This window comes from Mus musculus, chromosome X (genome assembly GCF_000001635.26).
Source record: "Mus musculus strain C57BL/6J chromosome X, GRCm38.p6 C57BL/6J".
Classification (NCBI taxonomy): Eukaryota; Metazoa; Chordata; class Mammalia; order Rodentia; family Muridae; genus Mus; species Mus musculus.
The window spans coordinates 130373813-130397885 of NC_000086.7; the positions used below are offsets into that span (position 1 = coordinate 130373813).

Here is a 24073-nt window from a genome sequence, read left to right on the forward strand (position 1 = left end):
ATCGACTGTACTGGCAGAGACTGTTGGAAAATTTAGTGGTAACCTCTTGACTGAGATTGCATTCTCATTTTCCTAAGAAGTTTAAAAAGAGAGGGAGAAAGCAATGACACTGGAATTCTCCATTGTTGTGCCTGGTAGATTTTTGCTTGAGGTGACCAGATTGCATTGATGCATTTTTATACAGCTTTGGTTGACTATTCCTTATTCTAGCTTTGTGGCTTTGAAGCTCCAATTCCCCGATCAATGTCTGAACTTCTGAAGCTTGAAATTTGTCATTTGGCATTGACTTACATGTAAATTGTAGTCAAAACTTGGTGTTCTTTAAACCTGTCAGGGCAAATTTTTAGCATGGCCTCATTTTAACAGATACAGTTACACATTTGTAAATACAGATTGCCAATTTTGTCCCCAATAGAGCACAGAGTAGTCATTGAACCTACCATTAGGTAATTGAAGGTGCAAGAAACCTTATCTACAAAAAAATTTTAGAAGGCTACCTTCCTGCTCCTAAACTCCTCTCCTCTTCTCCTCTCTGTTCAGGAGGGAAAAAGAAAGAATATTATTAGAAATCTCTGAATAGAGATCAGTATATCTTCTCAAGAAAAATAAACTGCATCTGATTTCTACTTCTTTTCTAAAAGAAAAGATAAAGAGAGGAAATATGCAGATTATCCTGAGTAATTTAAGAAAAAAAATAATGAAAATGGCAGCGTTTTACACAGATCTGACTTCAGTTATATGCTTCTTAACATAGAGAAATGAGTAGCATTTACTAATGAGAAACAGCTTTCCAGTTTTGGACCTTACCATACCAATAGAGTTTGTGTTGTTGAAATTTGTTCTCTAGTATTACTACAGACCAGGAAAATGACTTATGGTTTTAATATGACCTCCCCTGCACCACTGTTCCATGGTTCTTCTTGCAGTCCAGAGTCATGAGAAATGAATGGCAAAGTCAGCCCAGAGCTTATCTGTTATTTAAACATTTGTGTTAGCCAGCTTTATATCACTGTGGCAGAACACCTGAATCGATAACTGTAAAAGACAGAAATATTTATTTGAGTTCACAATTTCAGGGATTTCAGTCCATGTTACTTGAACCTATCACTTTGAGCCTGTGATGAGGCAAAATATTATGATGTAGGGTATGTGAAAGAATAGAATTTGTTAAAAAAAAAAATAAAAGAATTTCTGACCTCCTGATAGCAAGAAAGCAGGAGAGAGAAAGTAAGGAACAGAGTTCCCAATACATGTTCAAGGTTATCACCCAGTGTTAAAGCAAAGGGGAACATTATCTCTTGAAACATCATTTGTCTTACTTCAGAGTTTTAATTAACTATGTGTACATAAGTGTATCTTTGAGTTGGTATATGGACATGCGTATGTGTGCAAGGGCTTGTGCCCTACAGAAGAGGGTGTCAGAGCCCCTGGGGTAGGAGACACAGCTGACTCTGAGCTGCCCTGAATGGCTTTTAGGAACCAAACAAACATTCTCTGCAGGTCCAGTACACACTCTTAACCACTGAGCCATTTCTCCAGCTCCTCAAACCTTCGTTCATTATGGTAGAAACATCTTAAAATTCTTTCTTCTTGTTTTATTTTTAAGTGTATTACCATTACCAACATTTACCCCTATATTTTTCCACTTTTTATAATATATAAGTAGAATTATCACCTTAACTATTTTATAGATATTTGTTAGCATATATAAGCATAGCTGATTTTTACATGTTGATTATATATCATGGGACTTTGCTAAAGTTTGTGTGTGTGTGTGTGTGTGTGTGTGTGTGTGTGTGTGTGTGTGAGCACACATGTGTGCACAAGTATTTGTATGTGAGGGGTGTGAGTGAACATAGTCATTTGTATTTATGCATGCACATGTGTGTTATAGAGGCCAGAGGTTTACATTGGTTGTCTTACTTAATAGGTCATTATCTTAGTTTTTGATAAAACTGTCCTCACTCAACCTGGAACTTAGAAATTCAGTTAAACTAGTTGTCTAGTAAGACTTAGAGATCATCCTGACACTACTTCCATAAAGCTGGAATTACAGGCATCTGCCATCATACTCAATATTTTATTTAAGTGGTAAGAATCCAAACCTGGTTTTTTAAAAATTAATAGCAACAAGGCTTTTTTTTAGATTGTGTGTGTGCTAATGCTAACTATACTTCATCCCACCCCACCCTCGAATTGAAGGTCTTTTGTTTATTCTTCTGGTCAAATTGCTTAGGTTAGACTTCTGTACTGTACATATGGTGTTAGATGGGGGTCTTTCATGTATATCCCCCCTTTTATGGTTGGCTAAATTCCTTCTACATTTATTTTGTTGAAAGTTTTTGTTGTGAATCTTGTCAAAGTGTTTCTTCTAGATGATCATGTAATATTTACTTATCATATTAATGGACCATCTTACATGAATTATTTGTTGTGTTTTTCACTGTCTTTACATTTTAGGGATTGCTTTTTCGTGATCATGGTGCATAATATTTAATACCCAGCCACCTCTTCCAAAAATCAATCTAATGGTAGATTAGATATAGATCTTAGTCTTTCCATTTCGTGATAGGGAAAAGAAAGGGTGTGTCTAAGCCATGGTTATTGTTTGTATCATCATATCCCTTCCCAGTCTGATATGTTTGAAATCCATTGCTTTTTAAATAACCAAACTGTAAGTGAATCACTGCTTACTCAATATCATTGAACCCTAGAAACAGAAACAAAGACAACATAAGGAAAACAAGCATTGTCCCACTGACAACCAAAGAAATATTTTTGAAATAATCAAATTTAAGTAGTAGAAATCATACCAGACTGTTACTAGTAGAATTCACATACTAAAAAAGGTTGAAGTTATACCTTCATAATGATGAAGAGTAACTAACACACATTGGATTTACATTGCTGTTTTTAGAATTTGACCACTTATCTATTTAAAAGAAACAAATAAAGGAAATCATATTATGAATTAGCTTCCTATCCTCACATGACATGATACTATGAGATGAATTCTGTTGTAAAGCTCTTGCATGAATTATACAAATTGTACTTCCATGTAAGTAATTCCTTAGAAGTTAATTAGGCAAAGCCTTTGATTATGATATCTTAGGAAGACAGAAAACTCATTGTGAATTGTATATTCGATAATTTAAAATTAAAGGCCGAAACTTTTTCATATTTAAAAATTTCATATGCCAGCAAGATTTTGCTGAAAGGACCCTGATATAGCTGTCTCCTGTGAGGCTATGCCAGTGCCTGGCAAATACAGAAGTGGATGCTCACAGTCAGCTATTGGATGGATCACAGGGCTCCCAATGGAGGACCTAGAGAAAGCATCCAAGGAGCTGAAGCTGTATGCAACCCTATAGGTGGAACAACAATATGAACTAACCAGTACACCCAGAGCTCCTGTCTCTAGCTGCATATGTGTCAGAAGATGGCCTAGTCGGCCATCACTGGGAAGAGACCCCTTGGTCTCGCAAACTTTATATGCGGAAATACAGGGGAGGGCCAGGGCCAAGAAGTGGCAGTGGATGGGTAGGGGAGCAGGGCAAGGGGGAGGGTACAGGGAACTTTCGGGATAGCATTTGAAATGTAAATAAAGAAACTAATAAAAAAAAAAGAAAAAACTACAAAATGGATAGAAAGTACAAGTTAATTATAGCTTACGCATCTATGGCATGTTGGACAAATAAACCTTACCATAGCCAGTGGGGTGGCCTTTGACTGAATTTACTCAAATAAGTTGAAATATTGTGAGATTTGTTGACAGGAAGGAAGAGTGGATTGATTTGGCCAAAGGGAGGAAGAGAATTAAGCTGAGTATGCCATTCTATGAGTGATATAGCTAAGAATGAGAATTTGATTTCTTTCTTTTTTGTTAGATATTTTCTTTATTTACATTTCAAATGCTATTCCAAAAGTCCCCTATACCCTCCCCCTGCCCTGCTCCCCAACCTACCCACTTCCACTTCCTGGCCCTGGCATTCCCCGAGAATTTGAGTCTTATTTGGGATTTAGTATGAATTCAAGACATGTTATTCCTGAGAAGTTATCATCTATGGTGATTTTCTTTAGAAAATACAAAATAGAAACTAAATGGACTCTTAATTTTGATCTCTGACCTGGTTCCCTCTTCTCTCTCTCTCTCTCTCTCTCTCTCTCTCTCTCTCTCTCTCTCTAGCATCTTAAATAACCCATACTAACCTCTTTCCTCCTGTCTTGACTTAGCCACTTTGTAGCTCTCATCATCTTCTTTATCTTATTCTCTTTGTACCATGTCTTTTGATATATTGTAGATGCTTAATATTGTATAAAGGATGTTTTCTACTTTCAAAGAACAGAGGCAGTATGAGTCTTCCTCAGGTGCTATAGGGTTAAGAAATCACAGACAAACACTATTGCAATAGTTTTTCAGCCAGGCTTCATCAAAGCTAGAATGGCCCACTTATAGCATGGGCACTGGTGCCTTTAAACCACAGGTGGTGACAGAATAACCTCATAATTGTGTTCATGCATCAGGAGCATATAGCTGTCATACCTTCTGCTACTCTTCTTGCTTTGCCATTAGGCTAGTTTGGCTTCTCTTGTTATTATTATCAGCCGATATGCTTAGTTCTTTATGTTCTCTTCCCAATGAATGAACTCACTGCTCTCCTTTTTATATCAGTATTTCTGTCTGCTTGCTCATGTTTCCTCGTGACATGTATCCTTCAGTATTCTTCACACAATCTTTCTCCAACTATTTCTATTCCACATGTATTTCATTAAGTTCTCTGAAGAGAAAGTTTCTCTGAAGAATTGGTTGTCCGTGTTTTAATGTAAGGACTTCCATAGCAATTTATACTTCTTTATTTATCCATTATCTAATATATATAAAGTAGAAACTGAATAGACTCTGATTTTAATCTCTGACCCAGTTCCCTTATGCTTCTCTCTCTTTGATGCATTTGAAGCATTGGATGAGGTCACAAGATACTAAATTGTGTGGCCTATTATTTACATGGAAACAATAGAAAATATATAATAGAAAATAAATAATAGAAAAGACTGAATTATCTCAAAGATATCTGTAGTCATGTACAAAGTATCCTGGATATTGAGTTGTTTTATCAAAGGACTTGAAGTATTAGAAGCTTATTTACCACATATCATTGAATATAATATATACATATACAAATGTGTACATACATACGTACATATAGAATCTAAAACTAAGAAATAAATGTGCATAATTAAAATACGTGTGCTAGTGATTTATAGATACATCTTAGGGATGATAAATGTGAAAAAAATATTTTTAAAAGGATGATGTCACATAACACCAATTTAAGATCTTATTCTCCTACCTACTGGCTGGACGTGGTACTGTTTAAGAGGGCAACTCTCAGTGATCTCTAAGGCATCATGGGACATGTTGCCTCAGATGTGTAGGTTAACTTTACGTATCTATAATCAAATATGAGAGGGAAATAATGTAAGGGAGGAAAGATTTCAAAGTTTCAGAGTTTTCATTCCATGACCCACATTTAAAGGACATGTTACAAAAATGTAAAGTATTCGTTGAGGTTAGGTATTTCCCAAAAGCAGACAAAGTATATGAAAATTTCATTACCAGGAAGTATAGAAGGAATAGAATATAATTGACCATAACCAATTTTTTTATCGAAAGCCCTATGTAGTCTAAGGATAAAATTTAGAGAGTGCTTACCTATTAAAGGTAAGTGCTTTGGTTCAATTCCTAGTACAAGCAGCTCTATATAAAATCTAAGTTCTACATACAGCATACATAGAATATTTGTAAACTATACCAGCTATGTTGTACTCAGTAACTAATCCTAGAAGTTCAGCAAACATGTAATGACATTATTTTTATGTTACACACAAAGTAAAGAGGAGTATGTCTTTTGCATTCTAACTTGTATGAAAATGAGTAATATGGGTTTTAAAAAGCATAACCCACAATGTCACTGCAGATTGTAAAATTGTAATTTATCTCCATGAATCAAACTTGGTTCTTACAACTTATTTCTATTTATTTACATTTGTGAGGTGGAGGCAATAGGAATATATTCTGCCTTTTAGTAAATATAGTCTATTAAAATAGTTATTTTCCTTCAACTTATACCTCATTATTTTTAAAATCAGATATTTTCCTCCTTTTCTTATTTTAATTATAATTCCCAAATATTTCAGTTTTCTCTTGAAGTGAATGAATGAATTCATGAAGTTGCTTTCTTTGCAGCATGAGGGGTAACAGCTAGAATAAAAATAATCAACCTAATATTTCATGTTGCTGGAAAATAATTATGAGAATATTACACAGAGGAAGCCATGCTTAAAATAAAGGCTTCATATTGCATTTAGAACTCAAGTGGGACTTTCAAGTATTCTGTTTAGTAGAATAATATATTGATGAACCCTTTGAGAACTAATTATGTTGTTTCACATGAGTTACAAATGCATCATTTAGCTGCATTCTACTCTTACATGTGTCCTTTACAATTAATCATCATTAAATATAAAATCTAAGATGCAGAGAATGCATACTCTTTAAATAAAGTGGCCGAGACAAATACCAGTATTTTAATAGGAGGTCTATAATGGGTCTGGACATTTTCTCTTTGCTGTTTACAAGAATAGCCTATGACTCTGAGAACTGCTTTTAATAGAGTCCCTTCACTAAAATCTTATTGTTAGGGGCAAAAGTAAGTTGTAGCAGGATTTTTATTTCTCTTTAATGTGAGGTGGAAACATTAGAATTTTTTATTATTTCTATAATTTCTTTGCATGTTTCTAGAAGTCATGAGGTTTTTTTCCCAATCCTTTGACTCCAAGAGTCACAATTTTTAGTAAAGACTGAAATTGTAGTTATGGAAGAAGTTGGTACATTCTTACATAAAAGGTATGGTCTAATCAATTATTTTGGAGGTAAACTTTGATTTCCTTATGAATCCATATGATTTCATCCTGATAGTGTGTTGTTCCCAGTAGCCCATCCATTTTTTAGAAAAATATCATATTCAATGAACTAGAATTTGTTGGTAACTAGATAGGCAAAAACCAGTTGATATTGAGTAGATTATGTTATATATGTAAGAAGTTCTAAGGGCTGCAGTAATTACTGGAGATTCTGAGGTGAGTCGGAAATCCTCACTTTCCTTGAAAATTTAGACCAAGTAATACCCCAAACACTCAAGAGAAGAGGAACAAAAGTAAGTTATTGCAAGTTAATATATTAGGGACTAACTGGAGCAACTTATAGCCCAAGGTCTACAGTGCAGTATGCATGTAATCAAATTGGCATACATAATTACTATTCTGTGTAATGTCTGATAAATTGTAGTTGAGGAATGAGGAATGGTAGACACAAAAGACTAGTAGAAATATTCAGATCCAAGTCCCTCATTTTATCCAAGTTTCCTTACATGTTATATTAGGAAACCAGGCTCAGAGAGTGTCAGGTCATTGACAAGAAAACATCCAGCAAGCTAATTATACTGGGGACTAGAACTCAGGATTCTTAGTTTCTACTCTATATTTAATGTATACACACACACACACACACACACACACATTGTCACTGTCTTCAGACACACCAGACGAGGACATCAAATCCCATTACAGATGGTTGTGAGCCACAATTGAACTCAGGACCTGTGGAAGGGTAATCAGTGCTTTTAACTCTCTCCAGACTCTCGAGTCCATATATTTATGGTGGCAGTAAACATGAACATGTTTAAGCTTTCTTTTTATTATCTACTTTAATGCACTATTCAAGAAGTTATACATATATGTATGTGTGTATATATATATATATACACACACACTATATATATACTATATATATACATGTATGTATATATATATATATATATATATATATATTATTCCATAGATTGAGTACTTGTGGAATCAATAAAATATTGAAGGCCAGTGACCACTACTTGGCCTCATCTACATAAGATCCTAGGAATGAGCCTTTTTTAGCTACAAGTGACCCTGTAATGTTTGATACACAATATATTGTCCTCCATGCACAAGATATGATGGTTGGTTAAGAGGTAGAACTGTGAACTAGAACTCTTGGTAAAAAGCAGTGTCTGCAGAGATGGACTGACTGATTAGAACTTTAGTACTGTGGAAAGAGTGGATTGTTACAGGTCTCAAGGCTAATCACCTCATCTTAGAATAGCTTTACCCATGGGAAAGCCATTTGTTGCCCATCTTTGTGTTGGAAATAGCATGTTCTGACTAATAGATAAAATCCTTTGAAAACCGTTAACTTAGTAAACTATCCCAGAAATTTCCACTGACCCAAAAACTAAGAATGCCATCAGATAGCATCTTGAGCCTATAAAATGCTTCCATTGTCTCTCTGTACTTGTTTCTCTGATGAAGCCACCAATGTGTTTTAAACTTGCCTTGATTTATTTACTTTCTTCCTTCTGTAAAACTTGAAACTATTTCAATATTGGTACATGGAATTTTGTACCAAGTCTGTTGCATGGCCGTGATCACTCAAAAATGTCTCCGGAATAAACTATTTCAATATTGGTACATGGAATTTTGTACCAAGTCTGTTGCATGGCCGTGATCACTCAAAAATGTCTCCGGAATAAACTACCTCTTATCCTCTTAAGAGGAATGAAAAGGAGAAAGAGGGAAGAAGGGAGGGAGGGAGGGAGGGAGAAAAAGGAGGTAGAAGAAGGAGGAGAAAGAAAAGAAAAGAGAAGAGAAGAGAGGAGAGGAGAGGAGAGGAGAGGAGAGGAGAGGAGAGGAGAGGAGAGGAGAGGAGAGGAGAGAAGAGAAGAGAAGAGAAGAGAAGAGAAGAGAAGAGAAGAGAAGAGAAGAGAAGAGAAGAGAAGAGAAGAGTAGAAAGGAGGGAGGGAGGGATAAGTTGTTGAGGGATAGATTTTTTTTTTAAAACAGTAGTGGAGGTAGAGACAAACACAGATGATAAAAAATAAAGAAAAAACAACCAAGAAAATGAAAAAATTCCTAAGAAATAAAAAAAAATTAATTAATCAAAAATGGGGCTAAAGAGATGGCTCTGTGACTGAGTGCACTTGCTGCTCCTGTGGAGGACTCAGACTGGAGTCTCAACATGCAAGTCATGGCTAACAATCATTTGTACCTCCCTTTCCAGAGGATCTGTCACTCTCTATGGCCTCTGTATGTACCAGGAATACACACACTAATTATATACATGTTGGCAAGATACTTATATGCATAAAATAGAAATAAAGTGGACCCTTAAAAATTAACAAAATACAATTATAAGGAAAAAGAAAGTAAAATATAATAAGTCTAGTTTTATGGACTAAATCTGATTCAAAAATATTTCTTTTCAAAGTGAATAAGGCACCTTTTAGGTAACCTCATATTAAATGGAAGAACTATTTATTATTCAGCATATTTCTGTAGTTTCAGGAGATGACTGACATACCCAACAATGACCTTAAGGCAGTGGGATGCCCAACAGTGTCTTCTGAACCAACACGACTCTTTTATGTTCAGGATAGTTTTACTATTAACTGTGTCTCACACACACACACGTGTGTGTGTGTGTGTGTGTGTGTGTGTGTGTGTGACACATGGGTGTGTTTCATTTGAAAATTAATACACTTATGATAATTCCACAAAATAATTTCCAATAATTCCATATAATAATTCCAATAATTATTTTTGCATACACCTTAAGCCACATAGTAGATGTTTTACTGTAAAGACAAAGATCTTTCTTTCTTGGCTTATTTGTCTTTCTAGATGTTTCATATATTATAGGTTTTCAGAGATTCCTGATGAGTTTTAATGCTTTTGAAAAATAAAATTATATTCTGTTATAATTCTGGGGTATCCTGCCTAATTGTTGACCATCTCAAGCCAACTTGTAAAGATATGTTTTAGGTAAATATACCATTTTAACTTCTGTTCCCTTACAAGTCCGTTTATTTATTTATTGGTACAGTAGTAGCAAAGAAAGTTTATAGTGTCATCACTCTCAAATGTCCTTTTCATAAAAGTCAGCTGTCAGGCAAACATCCTAGATCTGTTCTCTTGCATGCACACAAATGTCTGTGATAAATAAGTCATTGCCTACTGCAGCTGCCTTTGGGAGGTGGCTCTTATACTTACTATTTCTTTCACATATACAGTGACAGCAGCCAACCTAATTGACTAGTACTTGGTCAATTTCTGTGTTAGAAGTGATACCAGGTGACATAGAAAATAAAAATCTGAATTCTGTGTATGCTTGTTTATACCCACCCCACCCCCAACAAACTGTAATAGAAAAAGATGGACGAATTTGAAGTTTTGTGGAGTTACTAGAGGACATATTGAGACCACCATGTTTCTTTCTTACAACTGAAACTCAATAAGTGGTTCTTAAAGAATGAATCACTGATACACATATGTTGATGTGATAGAAAATGTGTCACATGTAAAGGAAATATGGGTGTAATAAACAGGGTCAGAACTATAGCTTAACATTTGTCAAATACAGGAAAATGCTTTTCATAAAATCTTTCTTAATTGGAAATCTGGAAGGTGGAATACAAAAAGGTCATGCTTATAAGTTCAGATTATCTGTGAAGATGGATGTGTTTAAACATCTTGAACTGTATTTTAAAACCCAAAGAGTTCTTGAATTGTACATTGCAAAGCAGGCCTCTTCTGTGACTGCTGCTGCCCGTTGTTTTCAGTGTCATGTACGCTTTGGAATAGCATCATTATGGGCTATGACACCAGTCATGTTAGGCCATGCTGCTGACAGTAGTGACTGTCCATAGGGAGAAATAAGCTAGGAAAGGGCATCCATCATCATTGAAGACGGGGAGGGTGAATCTACCACTCAGAGTCCACAGTAGCAAAGACAGCTAGCTGTTAGAGTTGGAGTCCAAGCATCATTGACTGTGCAGATTTTCCTCAAACTGAAGGAAAACAAGAACTCAAAAACCCCTTTCATGCATATGGACATCATGAGGTTTAAGTCACAGAAGCAATAGTATTGTTGTGTTTTTGAATCCACTTCAATGTCCTGGAAAGATTTAACATATGCTGTATTTAATAAAGAAGTGTTGTTCCTGTCATAACAATCTCTGAACCATCATGCAGCAAATGAGGTCGAGTGCTTCGCTTCACTCATCAATCCTAGCACATGCAGATTTATCTTTCCAGGGAATTATTTTGAAAAAAAAAAACTTCAGAATCTGTTGTAATGATAATGAACAGGAGTAGAAAGCCAAATACACACCTAAACTGACATATTAAAAATGCCAATTGGCATAAAATACCAAAGTTAAGTTTCACATAAAAGGGTCTCTGATTTGTCTCTGTCCTTACTCTTTATCAGACAGTCAGTGGCTTGCTGTGTCCATGTGGTTCTTTCTTTTTCCCAACTCTTCTGTCATCATCATCCTCGTCACCATCATCATCCTCGTCATAGTTCTTAATTGCATTGCTTTGACTATAGTTAACCAGCCTCAAAGATTTCTCAAGGCTCTAATAATTTGCTCACCCCATTCCATTGATTGTGACATTTTTGTTACCAAATGAATTCACCATCGTCGTAATTTTCATCACAATGTTTCAGACTTTCCAGTGGGTTTTTTTAGATGCTGAGTTTAAAGTAATTAAAATTGTTGCTTCAGCGTGTACTACAATTCTTTTGTGGTTTATGGTTTCTCAGAGGTACTGAAGACTGCATACTTAATCTGTGGGGTCTAAAACTACCTGATGTCCACCTACAACTCATTTATAGACCTGTATAAATGTCATGTGCATTGCATGCTCCAACTTTCCATTCTTATTGAACAATTTCCTATTGTTTATTCTTTATATAGTGCTCTCCACTTGTCTCTCTTCCTTATGCTTCAGTTCTTAGAACCTATCTGCCAAACTGTCTTTTATTTTATTTTCATATGCCTTTGCACTAAGAAATGTAGATTGACCTGTTGAATACATTTCTTCATCTTATCACACATTCAGTCTGCTCATGTTAGTGCTAGAAGGTGAACTGTATCACACGTTCAAACACTATAGATACTGGGCCACGTGCAGAGTTGCTTGTAGCATTAAGGGATGTAAAAAACAATCAGTTAACCAAAAATAGCCAATAGACCAAATTCATGTCTCTTATGCCTAAATAGTTACTGTCTTGTGCTTTTTAAGGAGAGAATTCCTGACTCTTGAAATGGTAATAAATATTCTATTTGCTAGGTGTATTTATTTTTTTTTCCATTTTTTATTAGGTATTTAGCTCATTTACATTTCCAATGCTATACCAAAAGTCCCCCTTACCCACCCACCCCCACTCCCCTACCCACCCACTCCCCCCCTTTGGCCCTGGCGTTCCCCTGTACCGGGGCACACAAAGTCTGCGTGTCCAATGGGCCTCTCTTTCCAGTGATGGCCGACTAGGCCATCTTTTGATACATATGCAGCTAGAGTCAAGAGCTCAGGGGTACTGGTTAGTTCATAATGTTGTTCCACCTATAGGGTTGAAGATCCCTTTAGCTCCTTGGGTATTTTCTCTAGCTCCTCCATTGGGAGCCCTGTGATCCATCCATTAGCTGACTGTGAGCATCCACTTCTGTGTTTGCTAGGCCCCGGCATAGTCTCACAAGAGACAGCTACATCTGGGTCCTTTCGATAAAATCTTGCTAGTATATGCAATGGTGTCAGCGTTTGGATGCTGATTATGGGGTGGATCCCTGGATATGGCAGTCTCTACATGGTCCATCCTTTCATCTCAGCTCCAAACTTTGTTTCTGTAACTCCTTCCATGGGTGTTTTGTTCCCACTTCTAAGGAGGGGCATAGTGTCCACACTTCAGTCTTCATTTTTCTTGAGTTTCATGTGTTTAGGAAATTGTATACTATACCCAGCCAAACTCTCAATTATCATAGAGGGAGAAACCAAAGTATTCCACGACAAAACCAAATTCACGCATTATCTCTCCACGAATCCAGCCCTTCAAAGGATAATAACAGAAAAAAACCAATACAAGAACGGGAACAACGCCCTAGAAAAAACAAGAAGGTAATCCCTCAACAAACCTAAAAGAAGACAGCCACAAGAACAGAATGCCACCTTTAACAACTAAAATAACAGGAAGCAACAATTACTTTTCCTTAATATCTCTTAACATCAATGGTCTCAACTCGCCAATAAAAAGACATAGACTAACAAACTGGCTACACAAACAAGACCCAACATTTTGCTGCTTACAGGAAACTCATCTCAGAGAAAAAGATAGACACTACCTCAGAAAGAAAGGCTGGAAAACAATTTTCCAAGCAAATGGTATGAAGAAACAAGCAGGAGTAGCCATCCTAATATCTGATAAGATTGACTTCCAACCCAAAGTCATCAAAAAAGACAAGGAGGGACACTTCATTCTTATCAAAGGTAAAATCCTCCAAGAGGAACTCTCAATTCTGAATATCTATGCTCCAAATACAAGAGCAGCCACATTCACTAAAGAAACTTTAGTAAAGCTCAAAGCACACATTGCACCTCACACAATAATAGTGGGAGACTTCAACACACCACTTTCACCAATGGACAGATCATGGAAACAGAAACTATACAGGGACACACTGAAACTAACAGAAGTGATGAAACAAATGGATCTGACAGATATCTACAGAACATTTTACCCTAAAACAAAAGGATATACCTTCTTCTCAGCACCTCATGGTACCTTCTCCAAAATTGACCACATAATAGGTCACAAATCAGGCTAGGTGTATTTATTCAGAATAAGTTTCCATCTTAGTTATTGCCACATGATTCTCATATAACACATTCTTAACAAATATTTTTAGATTAATTAATGAGGCATTAATAGAATTCAGGCTGCAGTATCACATTTTACTGACAGTTTAACATAAAATGTTGTATTTTTTTCTTGTATTTTTCTTTTATTTTTTGAGATTATAATATAATTACATCATTTCTCCCTACTCCCTGCAAACCCTCCTATATAGACTTCCTTGTTCTCTTTCAAAATCATGGCCTCTTTTTCATTACTTACTGCTACATGCTTATAGTAAAGAATCGGTATATTTGAACTCTTGACTTAAATACCTTTTTAGAGAAAAATTTTGGACACTACTTACTCTTCTGCTGATATTTAATAAGATCTTATCTTAAAGTAAATTTATTTTGTTGATTGTCTAGCTTCCTTATGAGTAATAAGGAATTACTTTTGATTCTGAAAGGATTACTTTGATTTTTCAAAGGAGTAATACTCATTCCATCGGAGACCACTTTATGTGTGGAGCAGTTGAAGGACGGAATGCCGGTGTCCACCCTCTACTTCTCTAAGTTTCTGGCACTGGGAGCATGATTTCAGATCTTATCCTCTTATTTCCCTTTCAACATTAAACTCAGAGTTGGTTAACATTATGGCAACTTTCCCTAAAGCTAAGCAGTACACACACTTAATTCATGGAGCACACACCCCTTTAAAATTGTAGGAATTATACTAAGAATTGGAGGAAGACCCTTTACAATTGTCAGTATTACACTAAGGATTGGTAGAGGAGGAGAGAAAAAGAAGGGGAAGATTTTAAGGAACCCATATAAAAGGTTTAAGATGTAAGGAGCCATAGACCATGGTAACAAGGATGACTGTGATCTCCGTGGCAGTGTTCCCACCCAAAACCGTGCTGTGCTGTAGCATTCACTACCAGCACTACACACCAAGTGACTTTCTCTAAGCTGCTCCAGCTCTTCAACATTCAAAACTGGAAGCAGATTACTTGTGTGATCCACAAAGAATTATAGTATGACTTTTTATTTAAATGTGTATTTTGCTTGCCCTTTAAAGCTGAATTGGTCTGCTCCCTCTGACTGTCCAAGACACTTCCTGTCTTAGGTAGAATATTACTGTTAATCTAACTACTTTGCTCATTCCTCATTCCATGCATAGATTTACAGTTAACAAAATGAAGCCTTAAAATGCAGCAACAGAGTTTCTAAATTATAAATGAAAGATACTGAAACATACTACTGTATGCACAGATTGCCTTTTCCGTTTCTTGACCTTTGACAGAACTAATGAGATTACTTATCTAGTGTGGAGAGTGGACAGAATTTTTAATAGACCTGCCTAAATCTCGCTGTTAGGAATTGTGAGAAACAGACAGGCCTGCGAGCAACCCTACCTGTGCTCTCTATTGAATTGCACTTCCTGCTTCTGCCACCATCCTCTCACATCCGGGGCTACTACCTCTGAAATCTTTAGATTATAAAGTCACAATCATCTAAAACCATGGCTTAGTTGTGTGAACTCAGGCAGATGGCTCACACTTACCAAGTTTACAATTTACAGGACTTTCTTTTGGAGAAGGTGACAAAACCGGATAGTGATGAAAAAGCAATATATATTTTTAATCTAACTTTAGCACAGGACTTGTATTTGAACAAAGCAGTCTTTCATCATCCCAGTTTAAATGTTTTCCTCCTATGGCTTAGGGGAAAAGAAATTCCTTTTCTGCATGGCAGGCTCATAGCTAGGATTCTTTAACAAACGATAAATTAATAAAAGAAAAGAAAACCAATTTCTTTAAATTTCTAAATTTTACTCGATATAGGAGACTTCATACATCCAAAGAACTTGTTTTGGATAAGTAGTCCATTGTGGAAACATATGGTTGGACAAAAGTAATATTCTAATAATAAGTAAACGTGCTCTGCAGGGATTATTCATGCAGATTCTTTTCACTAACCCAGTGTTTTTAGTGATAAGAGTCTTCCTTTCTTACTAAGTTAAGCTGACTTTGAGTTTGTCTTATAGCTATGGCAAGCCTTGATTTGGCATTTCTCCTATATCAGTCTCAAAAATAGCTAGGAACAGAACATCTTTTGAAACTTTTGAACTTTGTTTGTTTTTGTTTGTTTCCCAACAAGGTACCTACCACAATCCTCATTCATACCCATTTTGCCTTGATACTTACTACATGTAGCTTTTGGATATGCTGTTTGCCCATTCACTGCAGTCAGACAGAAGCAAGCTGCATTCTGTTATCATTTAATAAACATCTGGTCTAGAGCTTAAAAAAGCAAATTATTTGGAAATCTCAGAAGCTGTTTTGGTTTCTTAATTTTATCAAGGAATAATAAAGATGAGCAATTCCAAGAATGTCTCTTGTGCCTGGGAGATGATATGTAAATTTTTCATATTTTTCCTTTAAGCCTAAAAGTCACTGATGGAGCCCAAAGCAGAGGAACACTGAAAGCATGTCTTTTGTGTGTGTGTGTGTGTGTGTGTGTGTGTGTGTGTTTGTGTGTGTGTGTTTTCTTGGTTTGTTCTTGACAACCTGATGATTGTTTCTTCCAGCTTTAAAGAACTGCATGCAAGGAAATTAGGAGAAAGAGCAATAACATTTTAATAACAACTTTTTATTAAAATGTATTGCTAATAAAAATTTAAGCTTATTAATTTCATCGGAGAAGCTTAACACACTGAGCAGTTAAGTCTTCACTCAGACACATTCCTGGAATTTCTCAGAAACCAATATGCTTTATGATTTTTTTTTTAAATCTATTTACAAACATCATCACTGTATTCCTCCAGCCCTGTTTTTATTAAAGGAAGCCCTGCAGGAAAAAATGTAATTTTTCTGAGGTTGAACATATGGCCGATGTCAGAAACACAAAATCATGTTATATAGAGACAAATGCTAAGTTAAGCCTCCCAAGGCTCAAGCGCATCAGAAGCCAGACTAGGTGTCTTTTAAACAGGAAGTAAGATGTTAGTTCTAGTAATGCCACTCTGGAAATATAGCTACTCGCCTGCAAATTCACATGATGCTGAAAATGAATGACATATGCATGAAGCCAATACCTGCTGGCCCTGGAATGAAATATTGGATGGTAAATCATATAAGCGAGAACTTTGTGGCTTCCGTACCATCAAGTTGCCTTAAACTGTAAATGTGTAAGAAGTCTAACTTGCTGTCGTGGAACCTGGCATAAATTCTAGTAGCCAGTAAGTCATTTTATCCTATTTCTTTCTATTGTAGTCTCTTATTTTTAAAAGAAAAAGAACTGCCATCGAAGGTACAATGGTATGAACTCTAGGTGTTTTTGCTTATGGATTCTATGTACAGTTTTGAGGCAGAGGAACTCTCTCTATCTCAGAAGCAACCCTGACTCTTCACCTTCCTGCCCCAGCCTCCTGAGTGTTGAGGTCATAGACCTGCCATCATTTTAGCAGACATATTTTTTCTCACATAGATCTAAACTCAGTCACTTCATTTACATGTAGCTAAAACTAGAACCGATTCAGGAAGAACATACAGAAAATGAAAATGGGTTAGAAGGGATTGACCTCTTACTAATCTCTACTGGAAAACGTGTTGCAGTGTTCTCTATTTAAAAGGTCCTTCCAGTTGTTTTCAAGCCCATATATGATGTTTTCCTCTCAATGGTTTCTATTTAATCTAGATGGTTTTGCAAGCCATGGACGAGATGTATTAGAATCTGTGGATTGGAACACAAGTGAATGCAACTTCAGTCTAATAAACTTGAAAAGCCCCAATGAGAAAATATGAGATCAGACAAGAAACTTGTTTTGTTACTCTCCTCCGGAGCCTTTCCTGCCGTTCTGATTCTTAGGGTTTTGTTGGGGGGGGGGGGTTGTTTGTTTGTTTGGTTTTTGTTTTTTGTTTTTCTCCCTAGCTAAGGAAAATAGCTGCATGCCTTCCAGTTCCAGAAGCAGAACCAATAATGCTTTGAGAATTCTAAGAATTTGCTCTGTATCTTGGGATTCCTGATGCTGGCTCAATGTCTAATCTTCTAGGATAGTGATTCATACCTCCATGTTAATATTTTTTTTATTTAACATGTCTTTCCAAATCTTCCCAAATAATTTCTGGATTATTTGCTATTTTATATTAGCCATGCAATTGACTGTTCCTCTCCATTAGCCTGGATAATTGAGAGCTGGCTATCTAATACCTTATACCTATAAAAAGCATTAAACATTATGAATTGTACATTTAGAATGCTGCAACTTCAGGTGCCAAAAGCAAGCCAGGCTACTTCATTTTTGCTTTCAGCAATATACATGTGTGCCTCACTTAAACAAACCCAATAAGTGTAAGGATTCTTTTCCAGACCAAACTAGAAATGTGATGTCCACCATCTGAGTTCTCTCATGTTCAAAAGACTCGTGGTATTGTTTTCTTAGATATTTCCCTGGTTACACTAAAAAAACATCTCATTCTTAAAAATAGCTTTTATGGATAACTTTTGTGGAACAAATAATAACTGCATTAAGTCACCTATGGCTGCAAGAACAGTGTAGAAGACAGTCCTGCCATATGCCATGTTTACTGGCTAGATGTTCTATCTTCTTTTCTAAACATGTTAAGTGGTTTTAAACTGTATACATATGAACATGAAATCCACTTATGGTCACAATTGAAAAGGACGCTTATAATTATCAACAGGGGTTATGTTCAAACACAGGCCTAGGTTCTCATCTGTCAGTATTTGTTAGTTTCCTTGCTATTTATTTTTCTACAGCTCCTTTGACAGCTCTTGTTCTTTGCACACATTCCTTCTCCCTCCTTTCTCCTGTGTTCCACTCTAAAAGTGAGCTAGAAAACTCATTCACCAAATCCCTATTAAAAAAAAACACCAATTCCTGTTATAGAGATACTGTTTTCTTTCAAATAAGACACACACACATACATGCATACACACACACACACACACACACACACACACACACACGCGTTTTTTTCATCGGTTTAGTCATAAAATACTTTTAGGCAGTTACTCCAAACACTCGAATTTAGGATAGCTACTATGATTGAACATTATATTTAGCTCTGAACTGTGTGAAAGCAAAAACAGAAAAGAAAATATGGTATTTCTGCAGATTTCCATATATATATAGTTTAAAAATTTCTACTATAACCTCTTTCCTCTGGTGTCTACTCTAATTTTTTTTTCTATTCTGCAATATTACAGACTCTAGAAGCATGGATCATTTAAAGGATTAAAAACATCCTCAAAGTATGCTTGTGTCCACATATGTGAAAAATCTGAGCTTCATGTGGTCCTGAATTCATATCCTTGGCAGTATATAGACTCTTAAAAATATATATAACATGTCTTTGTAGCAGATTAAAACATGTTTGCATTAATCAACAAATACGTCTAAACTCTAAATTGCATTTGGTTAAAAAATCCTGACTTCTTTCCTTAGCAATTGAATTAGCCAAATTCCATATTTCAGAAAAGCAAATTACTTTACTAGGGTTTAATTGATTATTAAGTTAAAATATTCCATTGCTTTTGCCCTTTGTGTCTTTTATTAATAGTGCCGGCTCTTGCTTTAGTGAGCAGAAGATAGTCATAGATACATTTTTGTGAACAGTGAGCATATTACTTCCTGCCCAGGAACACATCTTTCCCTTTTGAGCCACATGGAGAGTTTGTTCACAAGTTATCAGTCTCCCTAGTGGACTCCATTAACAGCAACAGTCGTGAACTAAGAGCACAAGGAAATGGAGCTGGTGTTCATAAGCAAAGAGCACAAAGCTTTTAAGCTTCTCAAACCACATCCAGCAAGGTCTGCCTACTTTATTATCTGAGGTGTTGCCGTTCTCTTTCATGCCTTTAGAGATGCTGGCTGAATCATACCTCTGTCTCACAGGGCTTCTGCAGAGAACAGGAATTCATTTCAACACAGAGACAAGGAGGCTTTTTCTTTCTAAAACTTTTGTTCTTACTGCCTGGTGAACTTTGAAGTCAAATTGGTGTAAAATTGGAATGCTTTCCTCTCTTGTGTCCCCTTATACTTCCATGCTCACCCCAAACACACAATTATTGAAACCAGCTAGAAGCAAGTAGATTCACAGGGGAATCCTTTGTCCCGACCCCTGGCTACAATCCTTGCCCTTTCTAATACGTATAGAAATGATTTGAAAGAATTCTAACTAACCTCAGATACAAGCCTGAGATAATGACCAAGATTAAATGGACTGAACATCTCATTCCTATCAATTCCAATTCATAATCCTATTTTATTTAAGTCGTTAGCTTTGTCCTTTGGAATTCCAATTAGCCAAAAGATGCCAGTGCTGTTAATAATACTGCCTGCCAAGGGAAATTACTGCCTCCGCTTCTACAGCTACCAGAATTCACTTTGTGGAAGCTATGTCATAACATAATTTTTCTTGTCAAACCCACCCTCAACTTTTAGGCAAAAATTTGAGGAGAGGTGAGGAATTTTATTCATTCAAATTAATCTAGGACATTTTCAAAACCAGATTTACTCATTAAAAATAGTAGTTATAACAGCAGCTGTCACTTCCAATTAATACTATGTTTGGGTCGTTTTTATTTTCTAAGTTAATTTTAAAATATTTTAAGCTATTGATACCATTACAGTTCTCCCCAGTTAACTCCTACATTGATTTTGCATGTTATGTTTTTATAAAATTTCAAGTCATGTATATATGAAAAATAAGAATTAATTAGACTTTTGTGCTGGAGTGATAGCTCAGCAGTAAAGAGCTCTTGCTGAGTAATTATAAGTACTGGGATTGAGATCTCAGCATTCCCATAACAAATGAGGCAGCCTGCATTCTGCTATGACCCCAGCTTTGAGGAAGGCAGGGGCAGCAGGAACTCTGGGATTTACTGGCTTCTAGGGCTAGCAGAAAAAAATATATATATATGTGGGCTAGGTTAAGGTAAATACCCTGTCTCAAAAGAATAGGCCTAGAGTAATGAAAGAGAAGAGGAGACACCTGACACAATCTTCTGTCTTCTAGTCCTCTACTGGAGTAGTAAGGCACTAGTATTCCACATATGTACTCCAACACACAAACACACACACACACACACACACACACACACACACACACACACACACACAGAGAGAGAGAGAGAGAGAGAGACAGAGAGAGAGAGAGAGGGAGAGAGAGAGAGAGAGATCTTTTTTAGAGGAAAGAATTAACTAGGTCTTAATATAAAAATGTAGAACAGTGCCCTTCCTATATCATTACTGTACCTTAGGCTCTATTCAACTTCCCATGTGACTGCTTCTTCACTAGCAGCCCTTGAGCCTCCCCCTGAAATGGTAAATTAATGAGAAAAAGACACTAACTCATCTGGGTACCCAATGACTTCCCAGTGCCTATCACAGTGTCTTGAAAACATTATATATTAAAGGATTTAAATTTAATTATAAATATAATGCATTATAATATAAATAAATATAATTTAAATTTATTAGAATTTAGTAATAAATATTGTATAATATAAATAAATAATATTGTACTATATTGTATTTTATCATATTATATTACTTACCACATTAGTGATTAGTCTGCTTGAGCTGTACAGCTTGACCCTTCCTAGTGCTACGTCTACTTATAAATGAATCTCCATAATCATTTATAGACTACTCCACAAAGTTAAGTATCAGTGTTATTTTAGGATACCACATGTTTCTTATTTTTTCTGATACCTTCATATTTCTCCTCACCGTTGCTATTTCCTGGTTTTTGTTTTTTTTTTTTTTGTTTTTGTTTTTGTTTTGTTTTTTTTTTGTTTTTTTTTCTGTGCCTTATAATGTCCTTAGTCACCTGGGTCCCACCATCAGCCCCTGCTCTTCTCTCTCCACATGAAAATCCCTTTGTTTTGTTTGGTAGACGCACTCACTTCTTAAAACAACAGCTCAAATCTACAGGCCTCCTAATTTCATCACTCCCCTTCTTTTACAAAGACTTCTGTGCTAGTCTTCAGAACAGCATCCGAGATTCCAGACTTTTCTCTAATCCACTCATCTCTCATGTCTACTTACCACGTTTCACCGCCTAAATTCTCCTCCCTTGTTATCCTTTGATGATCTCCCCCTTAAATATTAAAACTATTTGGCTCAACCACTACTCAATATTTGTTTTTATGTTTCTTTTTGGTTGGTTGGTTGGTTGGGCATTTTTATTTGTTTGGCTTTTTTTTTTTTTTTTGCCCCAGCTTATCTTTTCTGTTACACTGGGAGCCCACTGGAAACACCATATCTTATTTGCTTACAGATCCAGTATTAAGCATTTCAGTCGTGTTTGAATAAATGGACAGATGAATAAACAAAAGAGCAAGCATCAAAAAAGATGCACTTGATGTGCAATATTGAAACAACAAAGAATATAATGTGTTTCCTACTTTAAATATCAAATGTCTAAATTCATAAAAAAAAAACCCAGTGGCCTTGTAATGTATCAGTTTATATGTAATCAGATACTACAGTAAGTTTTCTATGATGTCACTGTTAAGATATTGTTGATACAGGAAATATATAGGGATAGACATACTACTCCTACTCTGGACTAGATTTTGTAAGAAACTCTTTTTACCTGGGTTCAGGGCTGCAATAAAGAAAAGATGTTTATGAAATAAACTTCCAGTGCATAAATATGACCTTGATCAATGTCAACAAATCAGGCCTCTGGCAGTCCTTTCACATTGGGGACTGTACAGAGAAGCTCATGTTCACCCGTAGATGGCTGTTCTCGAGAATGGCAGATTGAGTTAGTATCAGGAGAGCCTTGTCAGACCTCCTTTCCTAACAAAAACTGACCTCAAGCAGGAATGTGTAGTTTTCTCTGAGAAAGCTCTTCTTCCCCTGAGCAGATCATAGCTTCTGCAACACAGCTTACATTATACTCATGATGGTGACTGAGCATGGAGTTGATTTGAATGGTAATACTAAAACACCCCTTGCAACTGAAGAACAAAATACCACGGCTCTGTGGTCTTAGGATATAATCGCTTCTTGCTGAATCTTTGAGAATGGAAGTAGGGGCCAGTGGTCAGGCTATTTATTTCATTGTATTTTATTTAGCCATATTTTATTAATAATGTTAAATTTTACTTTACAGTAAATTTTCTTAGAGATAATTTCTTTTAAAATCTAGATTTTTAAGAAGGCAATTGCAAATAAACTAACAAACAAAAGCCATGTCACTATATCTGGTTTTCATTTAACAGAACCTTGGATGGAAATAGAACATATATATCACTTTTAGTATTCATCCCAAGCAAGTTATTCCTACTACCTTCTCCACCTCTAAAATTAAATATCTCGGTCTCTTCAGATCAAACCCTCAGGAGTAAGCTTTAATTTAGACTGTTTCTTGATTCTTTGATTGCCTAGATCCAGTGATCATATATCTCTGTGTGGGTGTGTCTCTGTCTCTGTGTCTGTCTCTCTCTCTCATGTGTCTGTGTATGTGCATATCTTTATATTATGTCTCTGTATGTCTGTCTATGTCTGTCTTTCCTCTCTGGGGGAATCTGTCAGGCAGATCTCAGTATCTCACCTAGGTAGACCTTCAACTTGTGACCTCTTGCCTACTTGGAACATTTGGATAACAGGTGCATGCCACTGTGTAATTAATCACGCTCTGTTCTATCTTCCCCCTTTTAGGCTCTTAAATTATCTGTGTACTCTAAAATCCACTTATCTGAACACGCTTACATCTTCTTTGTACTTTTTCAATAGACATAGATGATCTAAACCTATGTCATATTCAACCTTTTCTCTCATTGCTACTCTTTCGCATAGAACTATGATTTTATCATCAGTCACTTCAAGTCCATATTCAAAAGAAATCTTCATTTACTCGCTTGCCCATCATTCCATTGTTCCTGTCTTTGCAGCCTCAACCCTGGAAGTAGTCATTGTCTATTTTCTCCTCTGCTGCCCCTAGGCTAATTATTGCTCTAGGCAATGACGCACAGCAGTGGTTAGTTGATTGAGTCCACTGCTAGCAGAAAACTTAAAATCCATTAAGTAGAATTCAGGAAAGAAAACATCTGCCCCAATACATCTACTTGCTTCTAGGAGTGTGATTACTGTAATTATTGAGATGTTTCTATAACCTGCATACTTAACTGGTGTCTTATGTGTTTCAAATTATTTTTAAAAGATTAAAAATAGAACAACTGTTGCACTGACAGAATTTTTGTTCCGATTTACATGAATCTAATTTGTTAGACTAGAGGAGTGCAGTCCAAAATGAAGGACAAAAACTCA

The 24073-nt window shown here is 36.1% G+C and overlaps 1 protein-coding gene across 3 annotated transcripts in view; it reads left to right on the top strand.

Moving 5' to 3' along the window:
• Diaph2 (diaphanous related formin 2) overlaps positions 1–24073 on the top strand; it is a 716167-nt gene that overhangs the window by 624145 nt on the left and 67949 nt on the right. The gene's annotated exons all lie outside the window — the stretch shown is intronic.